The sequence below is a fragment of the Bactrocera dorsalis genome, chromosome 3, assembly GCF_023373825.1.
Source record: "Bactrocera dorsalis isolate Fly_Bdor chromosome 3, ASM2337382v1, whole genome shotgun sequence".
Lineage (NCBI taxonomy): Eukaryota > Metazoa > Arthropoda > Insecta > Diptera > Tephritidae > Bactrocera > Bactrocera dorsalis.
In genome coordinates, this window is record NC_064305.1 from 20,938,660 (window position 1) to 20,960,517 (window position 21,858).

Below are 21,858 nucleotides of genomic sequence, written 5' to 3' on the forward strand. Positions count from 1 at the left end.
AACACACGCAGAATATCATAGTGTTTTCGATCAAGAAAGCGAAGAAATCTCAAGTTGCACAGGCAATGCGCTAAGTGAGAAAGCAAAAATCCCCCGGTTGCAAACTGATTACTGTTGAGGTCCTAAACAGCTTCCTGCAATCAGTATAGTAAATTACCTATATTATTAACGCGGCTTTTTATCTTCAATACGTGCCAACTTATTAGAAAATTGCTGAAGTTATTATGATTCAAATGCTAGAAAAACGAGCATATGATGTATTTTCTTACAGGTCCGTATTACATTTATCATATAATAAGATAATATCCCATAAAACGTCTCAATAAAATCATAGAACGAAAAACTATAATTCCAGCTCAACAGTTTGGGTCTCGAGCTAACTATTTAATGATTGATCAAACTCACAGAATTGCACACATTATTGAGAAAGCCTTTGAGGAAAAAAAATCTGTTCTACCGATGTTTTTGGATGTTGCAAAAGCGTTTGATAAAGTTTTTCACAAAGGACTGCTTTCGAAACTGAAATTGATATTATCGAAACATCATTATGACATCCTAAAATCGTATATATCAGGTCGCTATTTTCGAGTTTAACAAGGGGATAAGTATTCTATTCTTAGGGAAATAAAAACAGGAGTTCCATAAGGTACTTAGTATGTTGGGCCTCTTTTCTTTATATTCTATTCACGCACGACCAGCCAATAGAGTGCAATTATAGAACAGTCACATTTGCAAATGATACCGCATTGCTTGCTGTTGGTATTAGGGAATATAAGGAAATTGCGAATACCGTACTTTAACTCCGCTAAATACTTAGGAATGATGCTTAATTCTACGTTCACGTTCACGTAAAATACAAACAGAAGGAGCAGGAAATGCGACTCAAAACTATTAATTGGTTAATTGGGAACAAATTAGTGGTATCCATCGAAAACAAGTTACTTATCTACAAACAAATACTCCGACCGATATGGATGCACAACTCTGGGGATCTGCTAACAAAAATAAGAAAGTCATCCAACAATTTCAAAACTAAGTACTCAGACTAATTGTCAAAGCGCTTTGGTATTGTAGATGTGCTGATATAGAGCGTGATCTGGTCAACTCAGTTGATGCAGAAATAGTAAGAATTTGCAAGAATGCTCCAGCATTGTAATGAAGAAGTAGTCAAGGCAACTTCTAGAGATGGACCACAATGACAACACAAGCCCAGCGACCTTTCGAACTAACCAATATTCTCAGAGTAGTTTTGCAATTTTGTAATAATTATACGCTCAAATCATAATAAATAAGCTCTTTAGTTCTTTCTTTTATTTGAACTAGTTGCACTATATTAAAAAAAAAATATAAAAAATAAAAATAGTATAAGTAAAAGTAAGTAGCATCGTTTTAGGCTCAATTGTAAATTTTTATTTTAATGCATGAATACTTCACTGCAATAAACTGTAAATAATTACAAAACACAATTCAAATTTGTTGATTTTAAATGGCTTCGAAGCGAAATAATTTTTTGTTCAGAACCCTAAATGTATACTTCAGTGTGCAATTATTTTTTTCATAACCCTAAGTGTATGCTACATCTATGAAAAAATCAGCATATAGTAATTGAGTGCGTCTCGTCGTATAGATTAAATATGTCGTTGCTGCTCAAGCTCTCGTTTAATTAGATTAATACCAAATATATAGAAACTTCCAATAATTCCTACAAATTGACTGAAATTGGATTAACTTATCATTTATTTATGGCAGCTATGTTTATTGGTTTATAGCAAATATGCGCCACGTAACGACGAAAACAGAAAATAAATAAAAATGCATAAACCAATACAAACATAAGTGGATATTTATTTAATCATGATTTATTGAAGCATGCTTGTGGTGTGTTGGTATTGGTATTGGGGTGCAGCGCGTGAAGCACATGCGGACATTAGGGTGTGGGTGGTGTTGAAGTGGAAAATTCGAAAAAAAAACGCGCAGAAGCTTAGGTGGACAATTTCATATTTTGTGTATGGATATTAGGGTGTGTCTGAAAATTAAGAAGAATATTTGTGGATTACAAATATGTATTTGGAAATCGTTATATATTGTATATGTATGTATTCGCTGAATATTTGGCAACGTATGTGACATTTTTGATGTGGATATTAGGGTGTGCCTAAAAATTATAATACATACCTATATGTATGTATATGAATATTTTTTGTTTAAAAATTTATATGTGGGGATACATTTCGTTTATTTGCATTAGATATATGAGAGGGTTCGCATAAAATAAGGATATTAGGGTGGGTCTCAAAAGTAAAAAATATATAAATATTTTGTATTATATTAGTACGAAGTTTTTAGACATACATACAGATGCATTAATAAATTTTATGTCACCGGGCTATTGCCGGTATAAAATGTTCAATTTTAGTGTACTTAAGTATGTACATATATACTATGTGACAGCTATAGTTTGGCTGGGGTGATACAAGCAGACTATAAAAGAAAAATTTTTTTTTTTCATAATATATGTACACATATGTACATATATATGTATATAAATGTATAAGAATATTGTGCAGAATATTTTTCATAGTTTTTTAAGCGTTTTTTCTTGTATGCCGTATTTTCTTTGCTCCTATAAAGATATGTATATACACATACAACAAGGAAAGAGACATACTTGTGAAACTATAAATTCATTTAAAAACACACAAACATATTTAAGTACATTTGTATAACCATAAGTTCTCATTTTCGCTTACGCATCATTATCGTGCATACTAAGCGCCTAAAATGCTGCTACACTTCAACGACATAAAGCAATATGCGTATAAGACACACTCTCCCATACAAGCGTAACTACATTTATTTTGCACACGACTGTGTATTACACTTTTTGTGGCCTGTAAATATCACTACACATTAGCATCTAGTGAAATCGCCAAGATTAGATTATTTATGGTTGACACTTTAGTTATCCACGAGACGCAAAGACATTACACACAAAAACTACAACAACAACAAAATGCAGTGTCGCATAATAAAGCTAACATAGTGGCGTGTCAAAAGCAAGCAAAAAGTAGAACTTATTTGCCAAGAAAAATATATAACGGCACTAAATAAGTATGTCTCGCCTTATGAGTGCAGATGATAACAGCAAACACTCGAAGCAAATCGAAAGCTGTGCGCGTTAAAGAAAGCAGACCGCAAAGTAGTGCTATGAATAAGTATAGGAAGCATCTAATGCACGTGGGTGTGGTCAGCTGGGTGAGAGGGAGGCGGATTGTCTGCTGGCACATACAATTTTTTATGCGTATAATAAATATGCTCAATCATCATCAATTCTCGCCAGCAGAAGCGATACACATATCAGGGTTTACAGCTGCATACATAGAGATGTCTGCGCATAGATTTAGCAAAATGTGTTTGTGGAAATGAAAAGCGGGAAAATACACATCTAATCCTGCAAATTACTAGCAAACTAATACAAGTGAGCATTAATGTTGATTTGAGAGCGGAGAGTTTTATTTTATACCATATTACCTTGTAGGAAAATGTATTAGTTCACATTAGTTATGTTTTAGTTTTAGTAGTACCAGTACCATTCTGATCGGCACTATGGAAGATTATTATGCCTATTCAAATAATATACTATAAAATTTATTACAGAAGTCAAAATTCAAAAGACTTTTATAAGAGCTTGAAAAATTATCACTCTAGCATATTTATGTTAATATTTGTACATAAATATACATATAAATTACAGTCTAAATAGGTTCCAGAAATGTTTGATCATATCTTTTGGTTTCGATATTTTATCGTTACTTTGCTTTGATACCTCGATCCTTGTTTGACAATTTTAGTGCCAATAAAGCATTCGTTGCCTACATTTAGTTGCATATTTAGCAAAGACACCTACCTCGAAAAGCTGACGGTGTGCTCAACCACAAAAATTTGTTGCGTATATTATTCTTGTAACACTGCATTTCTGAAAGATATTAGCTTTGAAGTGCTGATCATCTAATTTCATTGCAATTTATGCTGGGGAATAAGTTTAGCCGATTCCTTGACCATTCAGGTATTATAACTTATATTTCTAAGACCACAAATAGAGTGAAAAATAAAGAGAAAATTGTGTTAAAAAATTGCATGCTTTATCATACTTCCTGAGTCAGTTTGTAATAATATTAGTAATGATGTAAAAAAATACAAATAGTTTTTCCAACACAAAAACTTGTCATGTGCTGAAGCCAACATTCTGGCGCTAACGCTAAATACTCAAGTAACACCTCAAGTACCATTTTAATGTTTGAAAAAACAGTAAATGATGTTTAAGTAAGAGAGAAAAGAGTCAAATCTAAGGCGTTAAAATGCTAAGGAAAGCTAAATTTGAGCCTTAAAGACTATTTCCTTCCATTTTCCTAACACGAAACGTTGCTTGTCTAAAAGAAAACGGGCGGAGATATGTCACTGTGTGCCACTTACACACTCCACCAAATGAGAAATCCTTAGGTAAATGACCATTATTGATAGTGTCATCAGGGCAGTGCTGAAACACAGTAATAGCTTACATACATATTCTTTCTTTAAGATGTATTTGTAATGATATCACCTTATCTAAAAACTAATGGGTACTAACCACAACTTACATATATGTGTATGCACTGAAGCAGAAAGGAGACAAGAAATAGAATAGAAAGAATATTTGTTTATAGGCATAAAATTAAATGGCTTTTCTATCAAGCCAATTGTGAAGAATGTGTTTAGCAAAGTAAGGTGTTCGGAAACATATTGTCTAAGACTTCATTTGAACACTTTATTGCTTGCTTTGGAAACTAAGAAGCCTCGCACATGTAATTAATTTTTTTACGGTAAGAGTTTCTTTATAATGTTTAAATTTTCATGATATAAACTAGTATTAGGATACAGTTATTTCAAAGCCTGTCATGCTTAGCCTATCACATCACTTCTAAACTCAAAATACTCTGTAAAACGGTGCATTGAGTATTCTATTAATGTAGTTATAACCATGTTATTTAATTTTTTACTGTATAGTTTTACATTTTAAACTTAAAAAGGAACAATTTATATATCGTTTCCTACCTTTGGGAGTCACTATTATCAGAGACACGAACCTCATTATAACCGACGATTATCAGATACACAAACTCCATTATAATACACAGTTAGAGTTTACAGTTCTGTTTACCTCCTACTTTTTGCACCTTTAGAGTATTGTTTTGGAAAAGAATTAAATTCTGTAAAAATATTAATTTATCCGGGAACAAAAAGATATTTTTTTTCCAAGAAGTTTAAGACTCTTTCTTATTATTTGTCGTAATTTAAAGTGACTTAAAATATTTTTTGTATCGACAAACTTGCTTCTGCGGAATTTTCCATTTTTGCAGAGTTTCCACGTCCAGGTTTGGTATTCTACTTACTTAGATCTCTTCATCAAACTCAATGCAAATGTCAGTAAAATTCAATTCAAGACCTTATATATATTGATTAAATTAAAAAAAAAAAAAAAAAAAACAAATACTATTGCCTACATTTTGGCGGATATTAGCTAAGATGCACACCTAAGCTGACATAAAGCTTTAAAGCTTATTTTATCGGGATCAGCAATTACTGACATGTGGTTTTTAAGAAATAGCCCCTATCTTAAAAGCAACAAGCTGAGTTAAAACATTTTCCGTTGCTTCTTAAATATTAATTTTATTCAAATCACCATCACATTTTCATTTAACTATGATTTTCCAACTCAAACTTAAAATATTGAAGACCTGTCTTTACACTAAATTTGTGATTTTTCTGCAAAAAGCCACTATTGCCATTCCACACAATCAAACTCAATCTGTTTTTGAGAAAAGCATCGAAAACACACATACATATGTCTCATGCTTCCATCGTCTCTTATTTTATATCTGTAGCAGACAACCATTTCAATCGAATCAACTCTCATGCACATTGTCACCTTCCGGAGCTTTGTCAGCGCTGCAATTTCAAACAGCTTGTAAATTGCAATTCGTTGTTGTACAAATTGTTGTAATTTTTTCTTGCTTTTGTGTTCTACTTTATTTTTATTGTTTTGTTATTTGTTTTTGTCGTCTGCAACGCGTCACCTTGATTTGCTTGCCACATTCATGCTGCAAGCTTTTGTTTTCTTAGCCTTCCTTCCGTCGCTGTTGCTTTGCACTTGTCAGACCTTTCAATTTTCAGCAGCAAGCTTTCAATTTTCCGATATTTCTTGGTTTCGCTCTGCTGTTTTTTAGGCTGAGTGCAAGGGGAATTTACTTTGTTTGGGTGGTGCGGCTGAGTTCACCGGTGGCTGTGCGCAATTGTGATTGTAATAAGATTTGTTTGGGTTCCAAGATGCCGAATGTGTGGCATAAATGTTGGCGAAGTGACAAAGGTAATAATGAGAAGTGCAACCTGGAAGGAGGAGTAGTAGAAGAAGAGGTAATAAATGATGAAAGTAAATGTTTTTGTCGATAACGAACAACCTTCACCGCGTATGAGTTGAAAAGCGCATTTTTGAACATTTTTGAAATGAAAGAAAATATGACAAAAATTTAAAACATGCATAGCAAAGAAGTTGAGGAATATTTACCGTTGTAGGCTTGTTATCCCCAGTATGTTTATGAAATAAATAATAAACGAGGTAATCTTTTAGTAAGCTTTTTCGAAATCAAACCTTTCTCAGAAATAACATTTTTCGTATAAACTTTTACTTACATTTCATTCCCTCCATTTCGTAATTCTCAACTGGTTTATATTACCTCTAACCATACATTATTAAAATGCTGTACTTTCACCACTTAAACAGATTGCGCCTCAACACCGACATGAACTGCCTGCCATTTAGCTAGACCACAACAACCTTAGTCTACTTAACGGCGACCTACTTGCGCATTTCCAGGAACAAAAAGTAAAAAAAGCATTACATTGCGGTTGCAAATATTTTGTAGCACGAGCAATGCAATAGCCAACAATGAAAATGCGAAATGAATGCGCGTTTTTACCAACATCTATGCAATCAAAATATTTGTGCAAATAAAACAAACATACATATACACAAAGTGCCATACACTTGATATATATAATTGCCATGAAGGCAACTTTTTATTTGTTGCAATTTTGTGCGTTATTGCACATTCTTTGCTCATTGCCGCTTCAGTTACTCCAAATGCATAAGCATACTTTGTGGCGCTCAGCAGCGTATCGTTTGTGTGCAGTCATTTCCCATAAAATGTGCACACGGAAAAAGTGACCTGCTTTGCTGACCTTCGGCGTGATAATAAATTGCTTGCACTATGCGCTGTTAGCGTACTGGCGCCTAGAAGCACACTACAATTATGCGAAATTGCTGGAATTTTAAAGACAGCTGCGCTGGATTTTTTTTTTAAATTTTCGTTTTGGTTTAATGTTTAAGAAAACTTATTATTTTCTTAGCTTTAAAGTATGCTAATAATAATTTAAATGAACTTTTAGTGTAAATTTTCAAATTTTTATAAATTTATAGGCTTAAACTATTATAAAACATTAGAAAACTTTACACAAAATTTTATTAAGCAACATTCAATACATATCATACATTTAAGCGATGAAAATTCTTTGTTTATATGTTGCGAGAAAAAATTGTGGCCTACCTTTAGGCGCCATATTTTGATATTTTATTTCTAACAAATTCTTTTTTTGTCTTCGAACTCAAAACTAGGTAAGAATAAAGGAACTTCAAGCACATAATGCTTTGCTTAGGTTACTTAAGGATTGACATATTTCTAGAATAAAAATTTCTAAAATTTAATAATAAAAGAGAAACATAATAAACTTAAAAAATTAATAAGCGTTAATTTTTTATATTTCCAGGTACTTCAGTAATGCGAAAAGAAATATGTTGCATCCAAAATTTAAAGCCTGACTTCGTAAAGGTATTATTTGTTTATTTATATTGCCTACACTCAGGCGCTTATAATTTAAATGAAAAAGCAAACCAATTTTTACAAAAAAAATTTGTTGTATCTCACTTCCGTCAGCTTTTTGGTGCCAAGCTGACAGCCGAGTAGCATTAATTGCTTTAGCACACACAATTTGCCAAACCCAGTCGGCCAAGCCAATAAACAGCAACCAGGAAATACATTTCAAGGCACATATACTACATTTATTTTCATTTGGCAACCACTTGCTTCAGCCGTGTGCTCACCAAACAAGTGCTATGCAGCTTATGTTGTTTTTGAAGTGATCAAGTACAGTGTTTACAAACAAGTAGATAGCAACAACCATAAGCGCCTTAAAGTCGAAATGCAGCTTAAGTATCTTACAACTTAAAGTGTTTCACAGCAAGCGTCATTACAATTTGCTAGTGTGGTCTTTGAATGGTGGTAAGTTCATTTAACTTCAAGTATATGTCAAGGCGATAAGCGCTGCAAAGGTTGTACGCCTAAAAGTATACTAAAACACGTAAGAGTAATGTAATATTGCTGAGCAGACTATATACGAATACATTCTGCTTGAATGCTACAGCTAAGAAAACGTAAAAGTGTTTTTATAATGCTTTACTGTATACTTGTCAGTAAGCTGATGGGGTTGGAGGGGGACTTAAGCCAAAGTAAGACATGGCAGTTCATCGACAGGCGCTGGAATAAGAACAATGTGAGTATTACGCTTGTGTTGGTCAGTGTAATTATCTGGTATTTACCCCTTTATGAAATTGGTTTTGGCGCTTGTGTGTCTACTTATTGGATATTAAGGGTTTCCGTTACGTTCACTGATACTTGACCCCTAAAGAGACATGATGAGTATGTGTGCAAGGAATAGTTTATTATTTTAAGAGTAGACAAAGGAAGAATAGCATTAACGGTATTAAGGTATTAAACAAGCCAAGATAAAATAAGAAATTTTATGACTTCCTGCTTCAGGAACGGAAGTGTTTCTTTGTTTCAATAGATTGTGTATCAGTCTATGCATGGTCTTCATAGCGTTTTCTACTTTCGCCCGCCACCAGAGTACAGTTTTTTGGCCTCTATCAACCATCGGATGGATCATTGGCTCCAGTAATCTACAAAAACTTATCATGTGGTTAACTCTCTTTCTTAACTCTTACTTGACCGTCATGCGCTTCATGCGGAAACTCGACTGTAAAGCTCCAAAGTGCTCAATTTGTTATAAGTGGTCATCATAATCAAGTTATTCCCTCTTTACCTTGGATTCCTTTGAGTGTAATTAAATTAGTTATGTAATTTAATTATGCGTCTTTAGATGTCTTAGCAAATATACATATCACTGCGTACATCCCGCCTGTACTCCTCACCACCCTTAGTTTTACTTAAAGCTTCACACATTCACTGAATTGATTAATTTACTTTCACATCGCATTCATTTTATCGCCATCTTACACAGTTTCTAATCGCTCACATTAATTAAACACTCAGCATCAGCCTCACACATAGCACTATCATTGAAGACAAGCTCTCCTCACACTTCTTCCTCCCGCAAGCTGCCTTCATTATCACTGTTTGACCCAGTTAGTTCGTATTAAATAGTCATACTGCCTTACCCGTCCACCCAATGGTGCTGTTTGTGCCTTCACCCGTACAAAACGGTCAGTTTGCTATGCCATAGCATACATTTAGGTGCTCTCACAGGTATCTATTTATACATTTATCGCTATCACTGCTTCATTTTTCCTCTTTGTATGCTCTTCATGCTGTTCAGTCAATGAAATATTACAGTAATACAAGCATTTTAATTAGGTTCGTTAGCAGTTGAATGATTGCCAATTAATTTGTTAGTGCAACTAAATGTATGCAAAGCAATTAGTGAATTGACAATTTTAAAAATCAATCAAAGCTCGTGTCAAGCGAAGACTACAAAACTAATTGCTCTTTAAATTGCATTTAGCTATAATGTTTTTAGCCAATTCAAAATTGAAGATATTTACGCCTAAATGTATGCAATGTGTATAAATATATGGTGAGTTGGCTTTATGATATGTGCAATTTTTTGGCGTGTAAAAAGCATGCTTCACTGCCTGCCATTAACACTACAATCAAAGCAATATTTTGCAAATTCTACGATACACACGCTGGTTACAAAGAATTTGTAATAAAAATTTATAAATGAAAAGTATTTTGGAGAGTTTTTCACGCAACCAACAAGCATGGAAAAACGTGTGAACACAAATTAAAACATATCAAATGTAATAAATATTTTGAATAAATACGAAAACATATAAAAGCAATAAAAGCGCCGGAAAGTATGCTGAACAATTTGTTTGATAGCAGTATGCAGCGCGTGGAAACACAATTTGCGCTGAAACGTTAATTGTCATCATCTCTCGGTAGCCGCAAATACTCGGAAACATACTTTGCTATGAAGAGGTGCTTAATTTGTACACCAAGCGCCCAAAAGTATGCCACTATGTGTTGTAATGTGACCAGCGACTCGGAAATTTTTTGGTTTTATAAAAGTATTTACAATAAAATGCATGTACTTTTAGAGTTAAGTATCAACATATTGTTGCTTAAAGTTAATTGACATAACCTCAAAACAAAAAAACAAAAGAAAAACAAAATCAAAATATCGATTTTATTGACATTTTTCTTCTTTTAAATATTTAATGCTTTAAGTCCTTCCTCCCCCGCACAATTTCTTACTTGGTCTCTATTGCGTAAAACATTTTTTAAAAATATTGCATACTTCTAGGAGTTTAAGCAGAAAATCACAAGAGCGTAACGGTAAAAATGTTTCAAGAGAAACTAAAAGCAGAATGAAAATGAAAATAAAAATTGTATGCTGCTAACATGGTATACATATGTATGTACACATACATTGTTGCAAAATGATATTTTTATATTTTACGCTCAAATGTATCACATGTCGATTGATAGAAATACCGCATTGGCAAAATAAACACTAAAACATATCTAAATAAAATATACGGTTACATGCAGTGGTTTTAACGAAATAACATTGCATACATTTCAGGGCAACGAAAGTGTCAACAAACTTCATTTATTTTTCGCATACACTGAGGGTGTGAATACACCGATACCGATATGTTCTCGCTTTTGAAAATAGATGCAGTTTTCGCCCACCATTACAGCGCAGTGTTTGGGTACTGTAGCATACTTTTCAGCGTCAACTCAATTTCAACGCGTTCGCGAAACTGTCAAAGTAAAGCAGTGTAAATAGTATACAAAATATTTGTTGACACGCATGAAATGGAAAAAATGTGGCGGTTGGTGAATTGATCGAATTTAACGAGGACTGGATGGTGGCGGTGTGATGACAAGTTGTGAAATGATAGTCAACGGTGGTTGGTCTATTTGAAAAATTAAATTTTAAGACGAAAAGTTTTACAATTAAAGCTATAAGTTTAATGCTAAAAACTAACAGCTTCACCTGGATGCTGAATTAACAGCAGTTTTCTTCATTATCTTCAAAATTTTACTGGCATGTGCTCCAGAGTACACTTCCTGAAAAATCGGGCGGTATGTACTCGTATATATTTTAGTAACACCTATAAATGCCTTTGTATTCTAATATATAAATATCATTTTAGACAAGCAATGGAATGTCAGAAACTATATAAATTTAAATTTCTAACATTTCTTTTAAGCTCATATAAAGTAAGAGCTCACTCCTTCGTCCGTCTCATTAATAAATTCGCTAGTTTTATCAATATAACATCCGAAATTCGATGCTTTTCAAGAGTCGTCATATTGTCTGGAAGATTAAAGCCCACCGTCAACAAACTGATCGGACCTTATCAGTGTGGCTTTAGGTCTGGAAACTGTCCATTACTTCACCATATGCCAAAACTTAGAAAAGATCCGCCAAAGAGGATTGACACACACCCCTCTTCGTCGCTTTCTTTCTTTGTCTGCTTTCATTGATTCCTCCTGCAAAGATTCTGACAAAAGTAACGAAGCCTCGAAAAATCATTTGTATCTGAGAGTAATTGCCTGTTTTACTGATCCTCGCGCTATAATATACTCATACTGAAGTTTCATCAAAGTCCAGTGTTTATCGATAGTAGTGAGTGGATGGAATCGGGGTCGTAGATCATTACAAGATGAATTTCTTGAAAACTGAAAAACTGAAATTGCAAGACTGTCAACTATAGGTATTAGTGGGACTAGCACCGAAAGGCTTTTTTTTATTTCCCTACATAAAAGATAAATTAATATGTGAGCGTTTTTCGTCATCTGATGATGTGGTTGATGTGTTCAAGACGCATGTTTTGAATATCAATCAGAGAGGCAAAAGCGCCATTTTCTCTTCAAGAGGCTGCTCATTTGTCGGAACTGCCGATATCGGACACCTATAACATATAGCTGCCATACAAACTGAACGATCGGAATCAAGTTCTTGTATGGAAAACTTTCACATTTGACAAGATATATTCACGAAATTTGGTACAGATTATTTTCTAAGGCAACAATGTAATCTCCGAAGAAATTGTTCAGATCGGCTTACTATAGCATATAGCTGCCATACAAACCGAACGATCGGAATCAAGGACTTGTATGGAAAACTTTCACATTTGACATGGTATCTTCACGAAATTTGACATGGATTACTGCTTAAAGTAATAATGTAATCTCCTATTGTTCCTTAATTCCGAAATATAAAGGCAACATTCATAATTATACAATTCTAGCAATTTACCTATCCTAATTGAACATGATATTAGCGTACTGACTCATTTCAATGGCTCTTTAAAGGCCCATCTAAAGTGAAGTTTTGCTGCTTCCAGCAGATAATTTACGAACAATTAAGAGAGTTTCATTGAATAAAGTTTTAATTACATTTTCATTTGTGAAATATAAGCATTATTCTGAGGTCAATGAACTCACAGTAAACCGTTGCTTATTAAAGTGTCTTCTTTGAATTCTTTGGAAATAGTTTGGAAATGTACACCGCTTAGTGACAGCGAGGACCTTCAACTAGTCAACACTAAAAATTAAGTTAACAAAGGCGAAACTACAACATTACTCCAGCAAGTCGTGGAGTGCAAGTCAAGGAGTGCAACAACAAGGCAAGCTCTAAACACCGCACTACAAGGCAACCACAGATGGGCTCTAGCCCTGCCACAGTTTGTTTGCACTTACAGCAACAATATGTATGTGTGCATGTATGCGTTATGTAATTGCATGCAACATGCAGTCATATGCGCGATATGGCACTAATTATGCAATTAACGAGCCATGTATGTGCCACTTAATTAAATAATTTCATGCGCAGTCACAAGCTTGGCGTCTAAAGTGGTGAGACATGAACGAACACACACACACCCACACATATATAGACACATGCCACCTTCAACGAAAATGTCTACAATTTGCAGGTGTATAATTTCAGCAATTTCTCTATACATTTTGTGTTGGTGTTTGTACACGCGTGTGTGCGTGCAACCAGCAGGCATGTGGCAAGTTCGCACATGCCGTTGCCAGACAGCCTGAAATATGATATACATATGTGCGCCGCTCGGTGGCAGCAAGGTGAACTAAACCCAGCTACCTAAGTGTTAGTGGCGCTTCGCAGTGCTAAATGTCTGCTTGCCTTTGTGTAGGTGTGTTTAAGCTACTGCTATGTAGACTAGTGCCGCGCAGAATACTTTGGGTTAGCTGGTGACCGACCTGCAGTTAAAGCTTGTAAAAAAAACGTTATGACATTTAAATGTTTAACAAGCAACACTTTGTTGTACAATTACAACAACAGGTATATGTTATGCTTAGATGCGTTATAGGGTTATATCTAGGGAACACATTGCTGCAAAATATGGTACAGAGGAAGGCACGTGCGGGTCGAATACTTTGAAAAAGTGTGATAACTCTGCCAACTCTCCATATAGCGGTACTGTTAATAATTACTTAAGGGGTTAGGGGTAGTCAGAGGCACGAAAAAATGAGAATTTTCAGTATTTTTTTGCTATTAAATCGTGTTATTTTACAAAAGTAGTAATATGGCATTATTATAGAATGTGTTGACTTGAAGTCACGAAAATTTCAAAAAAAAAATTTAATTTCCAAAGTTATAGTTGTTTGTGTTGACCCTGTTCCAAAAAAAGGTACTTGCGGTGACAACCATAAGTCCTTGGAAAGTCAACTAAAACAATCGGACAAAAAAAATTAGTTTTACAAATAGGTTTTCCCGGGCCTGCCTGATCGATGGATTTGTTTTTTTTTTTTTTTTTTAATTTACAAAATGGCGGCCTTAGGAAATTTTTTCTAAATTTTTGGGAAAAAATCAACAGTTAATTGGTCTTAAAAAATCGAAATTTTTGAAAAACAAAATTCTTCAATCAAGACCGAGTTTATTATGTATTCTAAAAGCTGTTCAAATTTCGTTACTACTAATCTACTGAGCGGTTTTCGAGTTACAGTTGTCACCAGTTCAAAAAACATAGTTTTGATAAAAACGCGTTTCAAGTTTCACACTAGCGCTTTAAAGTGCACGAGCTCTCTTTGTTCTTCTCGAATAACTCAAAAATTAATTATCGGATCAACGTAAAATTTTCCAAGAATATTTCTAAGATATTACACTTAACGAAAATGCAAAAACAAAAATTAATATTTTGAAAATTCTGACTAACCCTAACCCCTTAAGTGGTCAGTAGAGTAATCTGGTCTGTTTTTTTTGACTTTTTTTCATAGAAATTTTTATTCTACAATAGAACTTTTTTCACATATCATGAGGTATATTGAGTATTGAGACAAACAAATTTTTTCGGAATTTTTTGATGACATCTGTCGGAGAAATAGCTGAGTGAATGATATGCGTTTTTTCACTGGCGAATCCGATTTCTCATATTTGGATCATCTGAAACATAAAACCCAATTTATTCTTTGTTGAAGAAAAAAGGAAAGTTTGGACTTTTTTTGAGGTATGTATTTAGCAATTATTGCATTACAGAAATGTTTTTATTTTTTGATAGTACACTTTATTGACAATATTTGTGTGAAATTTCGTGGAAAAATATCAACTAGTTTTTAAGGGGTGACTGTTTGGGCTGTTTTCCTTAGAGGAATTTTTTTTGGCAGAGCCTTGCGGTGACTATTCCCCAGGTCGAACAAGTCAACTGAAACCATAAAAGTAAACCAATTTCAATAGTGCAGTGTAACTCCTTGTGCTTGGACGATCGTTTTTATGATTTTTTTTGTGCACACGGGAACGTTTTATGCAAAAAATGAACTTTTTGGTCACTAGAAATTTCACTAAAAAATACATTTCGGCGAAAAAAAAGTTTGTACATAAAAGGTCGATCGTTCAAGCACAATAAATTTCATTACGAACATTTAAAAAAAAACTGAAGAAAATCGGGTGCAGTAGTTTTCTGCCAATCCATGTCACCGCAAAGTCATTTTTCAAAACACACCATTTCGAGATATTCGCGTTTAACCCTTTCGATCCGAACGGGACGTATGTGTCCCGGTGTATTTTCAAAGATACATAGCGTAAAAAATAAGTGGTTAAAATGGTTTAAATTAAACCCATTTCGTAGCTTATACTATTCTTAACGCTATTTGTTTGCATTTGTGGTATTTTAAGTAGTAAACACGTGTTCATTTGCCAAAATAGAGCGAATGGTTGGACGTGTATTTCGTAATTCGCAGTGAATTTTGTGATCATTGTATGTTTACTGTTTCTAAATCGGCTGAAACCTTAATAAATAGTTGTGTTAGTGTTCTTAACATATTATGAAGTTGGTGAATACTAATATTTTATTGTATTTTTGTAATTATTGGTATGTATAAGTTTGTGGTATATGTGTCCCATCAGTATTCTTGTTGGACTAAAAACGTACCAGTCAGGATCCGACGCACACATTTATTGGCAACCTTTTATTTCAATTAATCATTTTATAACTTTTGTACGGACTAAATATATCAAAACCAATAGATTGCATACCATTGCTAATATCTTGGAGTCTTTTGATGAAGGTGAAGACTTTTCGGGCGCTAGTAGTGATGAATATAAGCCTACAGATCGTGAAGAGTCTACTACTTAAAACAGTGATGCTGAGCATATTGATCATCAAGACGAGGATGTAGGAGATAACTTACAAGAGGTAAACTCTGCATGTAGGTTTCAGAATACCTGAACTATTTGGTCTGCACCCAATGTGAATTTTGTTCCCAGAAAAACTGTGAGCAGACTACGAATTCCAGATATAGGACAACGTTTTAAAAGGATTGATAATCTTTACGATATATTTTATAGGAAGTAATCGTTGTAAGTAATTGTCATTCATCTGAAATGTCGACTATAGAAAGCTAAAAAAACGACCAAAAAGCTAATGTGGACTGCTCCGAAATGACAGATAATGGGTGTTAATCAAGCTGAACAAATCGCAGGCCAATACGAATTGGACCGGAAGTCTACCGAATGGTAAAAAAAGTTTTTTATAGACTAGTTATAATGTCTGTTGGAAATTCCTGAGTAATCAGTTCTCAACTGGGACGAAGACAAAACCCACTCATTGATTTTATGATAGTTTTGGCTGAAAACATGATTGAAGAGGGAAAGAAGAAGGCATCTTATCGTCGCAGTGGTACATCTGGTAGAAAAAGAAAAATAGTCGCTGGGCACCTACCGGTGCAAATTCGCAATCAGAGGCGTTCTGCTGGTTGCGCAGAACAAAAGAAGGAGAGGCGTACACAAACAATATGCGAAGATTACTTTCTGCAAGGATTGTTTTGCACCTTATCACAAATAAATACTAATTTTCAAATATTTTTATTCATTTCAAATTTATTTTATTTTATAGTCTAATATGGGATGTGTCTTTCACTTGTGTTTACCGAAAATGTTCATTGTATTACAAATAAAACTAGCTTTCATATAAAAACCAGTTGAAATATTACGTAGCCTTAGGAGCTTTAAGTACTAATCGGGATAAATATAACCCATCCAAAAATACTGACGGGACATATTTGTTCCAACCCCTCCCTCCGCCTCTGATTCATTGAACTTGTTTTTAACGGAAAATACGTTTTTACTATGCCTGTTATATTTTATTACTTCAACGGCTTTTCGGATCGAAAGGGTTAAAGTTTCAAGTTCAGTTTGGGGCCGCGACGAGGCGCGCGGTTAGAAGTGCTGTAACTTTTTTTCTACTGCTCGAATCTCTACGAAAAACAGAGAAAATATTCTCAAGGAGTTGTTCTTTAAGATAAAGCAATAAAAAAATTTCGTTTTTTCGAAATTAAGAAAGTCCGTGAATGGTTATCGTCCCTATTAGAATCATTAAAAAATTTTGGTAAATAAAAAGCCTTTTTTTTATTTTTTTACATAAATTTTGTCATAAAATTGTCAATAATTTATAAAAAATTACTAATCTAATAAGAACGATAGCTAAAACTAAGGAAATAGGTTGAGTAGTTCGATCGGTATCATGTCCTCAAGTTTAAAAAAGTGTGTGTCTGAGTAAAACGCTTTTAAAGTTTGAGTTGTGCACTTCGAACGTCCGGCAGTATTATTATTTTTGGGCCTTTTTCGAAACCTTCCAATGGTAAAGTGGGTTTCTACATTAATTCTAAGGGTATAAGAGAACAGAAAATGCAAAAAAAAAAAAAAATTTAAAAAAGAATATCTTACTGACCCCTTACATTAATTAATATTTTGGAGAAAACGAATTTTTGGAAGACTATTTTCTTTTGTTTTAAAAAACTCAATTTTACAAGCTTATACTAATTAAAATATTAATAAAAATATGTGTGTCAAACATAAGAAATATATATTTTTAATTTTGTATTATAAATAATGTTTTTTTTCAAAAAAACATTATTTATTTACAAGCAAATTAACTACTTAAATTATTAATAGTAAAATTAATTATTAATATTTAAATTATTTGCGAGATAACATTCACTTTTATTTTATACTCTATAAAAAATGCATCGACAACCACTTTAATCAACTGCTTACACCTACTAAAGACTACTGCACCTCCTCCCGGCTACAGACAGTCCCTAATTTGTACTTTCCACGCTAATTGCCAGCTCGCTTACCAGCTTCTTCCGCTTGTCACCACAACCACGCGCGCTTAACTGTTAATACATATTACTATGTATATTTGCGCATATGTATTATCAACATGTACATAATTTATGTATGTATGTGTGTGCGTGTCTGCACACAAACATGTCACGAACTACACCTGCAAATTAGTTGCTGACAGCCAACTTCCGTTCGGCTAACAAACGACGAGTGGCGGCGTTACTTTCATGAAAATTATATGCATGTGTTATTGTTGTTGCTTTTTTTACTACAGCTTTTAGCGCTTGCATGCCCACCATTTTTACATGTGTTCGCTTAACAACATAATTGTTGCACTTTGCTAACAAATTGCTTGGCGGCAAATTTGAACACCGCACACATACACACAACTGCATAGGCAAACAAAGTTTGACTGTTAAAAAACAACAAAAAATAATTTTCTCTGTTTGTCCGCCACACTTTCGCCACCTCTGCCGCGGCGCTTTCGCATGTCAGTGACGAATTATGCATAATTTAGCGAATATGCGACACTTTTTTGCTGCCCCAATCATGTTGCAACATATTTATGTAGTCGTCGGCAACTCGCAAAAAAAACCGTTTGTTACAAATACACAAAGAACAAATGAAATAATGAACGAAAGTGCCGGCAATCATGTTGAAATGACGCTTTCCGCTTCACTAACAACCGAAAGTGAAACAAAAAAGCTGAAAAAATAAACAACAACAACATAACATTCAACAACAACCAACACAGTGAGGAAAAACCAAGAACACACCCTCAATTCACCTGCAATCACGTCCATTATTACCTCACATTGTTTAGTGTGGCATGCGGCAAACATGAAACAACATAAATAGTATACTTTCAGGCGCATGCGTTCCAATTAATTGCGACATTAATGTCGCTTATTGTTGTTGTTTGTTTGTTTGACAGCATTTTATTGTGTTAAATATTTGTGACCCGCACAACGCGTGTTAATGAAGTGACATTTTAGTGGTGTAAATTGCTGCCACGGCTGCAGCAACAAGAGCAACGACAAAAGCAGCGCTGAAAATTGCTTGGCGATAAACGTAAAATAATAGAGTGAAAATGACAACAACAACTGCCAGCAATTTCGATATGAAAAACAAGCGCACGCACGCATAGTTACATGAAAAAAGACAGAAACAAGCAAAATAGACAACAACAAGAACAATAAAATAGACAGAACAATCATAAAAGCATTACAGCAACATCAACAAAAACAATTACTGCGACATATATTAGTCGTCCATTTCGCGCTCGCAAAAAATAATTTAAATTTCACACCAAAACTAACAACAACAAAACAGAAACGGAAATCACTCATTTGCCAGCCATAAAGTATAACGGAACGCCCTCACCGTGTCACGCAACCGTCATTTAGGGTTACCCCGTGACCGCGTGTAGTAGAGACTTGACTTGCTTGACTAATTGTTGCGTGCTTTACTTTCACCTGCTGTTACCGTTTGTTGCCCCAATTGAGCGTTTACACGAATTCTGATTGAAAAATTATGCCATTTTAATTACGTTTTATGGCGCAGTAATTGTTTTTGGTGTGAAGTACAGCAAGTAAACTATTTTTGGTTAGATTGAGCGTGATTTGGGTACTTGTGATGGGAGCGACGTATATTTATTAACTATTTTTCGGGGAGAGTCCCCCTGTGGGGAGAGGGATGTAGAATATCCCCGAGGTAAGGCATGCCTGTCGTAAAAGGCGACTAAAATCCCATTGTTCCCTGCGTGGTTGGCAAAAGAATATCCCGCGGTAAGGCATGCCTGTCGTAAGAGGCGACTAAAATCCACACGCACTATGTATGACATTTATCAGGTCTTGGTCAGAATAGTGCTATAGTATTCAGCTGGAAGTTAAATTCTAAGCTTCATATTATATCACAAATGTATATATATATGTATACAGATAATATAATATAAAGCATTTGCAACAGCGACAAATGCTATCAGTTTAAGAGTTTGTGGAGACTCGACTGATATACCAGTATGAGATGTGGATGCTCAGCTGGTAAGTCAGACCAAAGACTAAAACCTGGTACCACGGGGAGCCCTTGGAGGTAACTCCAATCTGCTCATTGGGTTTCTGGTCCTTTAAGGAGATTCGTGGTGGCTGTGGTTTAAACCTAAATGCAGGAAGGACTTTTGTCCAATGTGGAGTCGCATCGCGGCCGGGTGTCGGACCCAGAGTACGGCAGAGGTTTGGGTAGGCCTCATATCCGACCAAGGTGGCTAGGGTGTTTCCTTTGGTTTTCACCCGAACCGATTGGAACCAAGGTACAGATGTATGTGGAGCACTATGCTTTGGTTCTCTCATGGTATGGTGTTGTGCATGCACCTGTCCTTGGGGCGTTGATCGGCGCCTTATACTGATCTACGTGTTTCTAGCAATAGAAAACACCGTGGGTTTGAGCCTACAAATGGCAGATACTCACGTTAAAACACATTGACAGTTTTCGGAGAAAGGCTACTACAAGAGGCACAATCATCACCTGTTATTTTGGATATTATTATACATTAACTGGTGTTTTAATATTTTTAGTAATGGTTACTACTGAAATCGGGAGTGTGTCTGAGATAAAATTTGTTTTGAATACTGTAAATGGATACTCTAGAATATTTTAAAAACATTACAAGCTATTAATGAATAAATGTAATACAATACTTAGGAGACTAGAACTGCATCCCAAAAAGGTCGTATAAACTCCTAGGAACTCATTTCCTAGGACAACATCTTTCTACCACAACTCACTTTACTTATAGTTCGTGAGGGTTATAAAATATAGACGAACAAGTCAAAAGCGTATTGGCCTAAAAGTAAGCCGCTGTCATGCTTGGACTTTCTCGAAGAGTGGCAAGCTACTCTGAGGCTACTCACTTTAAAATAAACACTAAATACTCCGACTATGTCCCACTTATTCAAGCTTTTCTTTACTTATGTATGTATGTACCAATATATATGCACCTCTACTAGTGCCTTTAGTGTCTATCTGAAACCAAGCCTTGATGTGGGAGATGGTCGAGCAGGAGTCAGTAACTGTCCGTAACACTTCAATAATTATATTAACCTTATGCCTCTATAGTTTTTAAGACATATAAGAAACACGTTGATCCCAATGTAAGCTCTCCAAAGGTCAAGTTAAATTAATCTAATAGGCCAATGAGCCACGCATTGGTCAGTTTTGGTCCTTGGTCTTTGCAACACCATACAGAGTTCAGTTACTACCATGAGGAGTAGTCATCCTGTATGATGCCTACGCTTACCGCGAATTTAAACAGACCCTGTGGCCTCACTATCGATACCTCCCACAGTGTATCCTACCATGGGGGTACCAAATGCTTAAAGCGTAGTTTTGACACTGCGGGACAAGTGCAAAAGAGTGGTTCTCTAGACTTGCTTGCTCTAGACATTTCCTACAGTCCTCTCGATCTGTCAGCTCCATTCTGCGGGTGTGTGTCGCCACAAGATTCTGAGATCATGTTCCTATAGTCCCTCCTATCGGGTACCAATGAGAATTTTGTACATGACTTTTACAGTTTTGCACCCAAGCAACTCGTTCAATCGGGTTTTGATTTTCCTCATCATCCTTCTGTTCTGTATAGACAATGCATGGGTTTCCCAGCGTTGATCACGTTTTCGTGAAAATATTTATTGTTAGCCGTACACTGTTTTTGGCAATCTCGTCTACCATTTCATTGACTTCAATGCCTTTGTGACCTGGCACCCAGTAGAGTTGAAACTGCTTGCTTGTGGCAATACTTTCCACTGTTACTCTACTTCCCAAGAGACTTCAAGCCGATATGCGATAGGAAATTACTGCCTTGATTGC

General features: G+C 35.0%; 1 protein-coding gene across 4 annotated transcripts in view; it reads left to right on the plus strand.

Annotated features, from left to right (window-relative positions):
* LOC115066545 (uncharacterized) overlaps positions 1-21,858 on the plus strand; it is a 262,539-nt gene that overhangs the window by 19,313 nt on the left and 221,368 nt on the right. For 2 of the 4 annotated variants that reach the window (XM_049452176.1, XM_049452177.1), the window contains exon 2: positions 7,861-7,922. The exons of 1 other annotated variant lie outside the window; for it this stretch is intronic. The gene's annotated coding sequence lies outside the window, so the exon portion shown is untranslated. One more of the 4 variants, XM_049452178.1, reaches the window with a different exon arrangement.